Raw genomic sequence first — 763 nt, 5'->3', positions numbered from 1 at the left:
ATTGCTTCGCAGATGCAGTAGGAAACGTTTGTCGGTGGACTCGGATAAATTCTCTGTTCTGCTTCACTACCAATCAAGCTTCGACACGCAAGACACTGTTAAACTTCCCACAACTCCACACTCAGCAGTTATAAGCCCTGTAGCTAGCTACCACAACTACTCTCAGTAAATGAGATGATAATTAAATAGTCACCCTAGCTGCAAGCAGGCGTAGATACACTTCATTGGGGACATGTTGAAAGTGTGTGCCCCGACCGGGACTCGAACCCGGGATCTCCTGCTTACATGGCAGACGCTGTATCCATCTGAGCCACCGCGGGCACAGAGGATAGTGCTTCTGCAGGGACTTATCCCTTGCACGCTCCCCGTGAGATCCACATTCCCAACATGTCCACAACACTACATTCGTAGTGCGCTTAATAGATGTTTGCCCATCATACTCATTACTCGTGGCAGATTAATCTACCAAGTCCCGTACGAGTTCTGGCATAGCGTGTGCGTTCGCACAAGAAGGTCAAAGGCCGGGAACCCATATTTTTAACTATATATGACGGTAGTATCTGTTCCCGAAAGAACAGTTACCATGGATGACTATGCAGCTTTGCTAGAAATGAAATATATACACTCCTGGAAATGGAAAAAAGAACACATTGACACCGGTGTGTCAGACCCACCATACTTGCTCCGGACACTGCGAGAGGGCTGTACAAGCAATGATCACACGCACGGCACAGCGGACACACTAGGAACCGCGGTGTTGGCC

At 48.6% G+C, this 763-nt stretch overlaps 1 non-coding gene across 1 annotated transcript; it reads right to left on the bottom strand.

Annotated features, from left to right (window-relative positions):
• Positions 1–246: 246 nt before the first annotated feature.
• Trnat-ugu lies at positions 247–321 on the bottom strand. The gene has a single exon. It is a non-coding gene; the product is annotated as a tRNA-Thr (tRNA).
• Between the last annotated feature and the right edge of the window lie 442 nt (positions 322–763).

The sequence above is a fragment of the Schistocerca piceifrons genome, chromosome 4 (assembly GCF_021461385.2).
Source record: "Schistocerca piceifrons isolate TAMUIC-IGC-003096 chromosome 4, iqSchPice1.1, whole genome shotgun sequence".
In the NCBI taxonomy this organism is placed as follows: Eukaryota; Metazoa; Arthropoda; class Insecta; order Orthoptera; family Acrididae; genus Schistocerca; species Schistocerca piceifrons.
The sequence above is the reverse complement of the archived record's forward strand: the minus strand, read 5'-3'. Positions and strand labels throughout refer to the sequence as shown.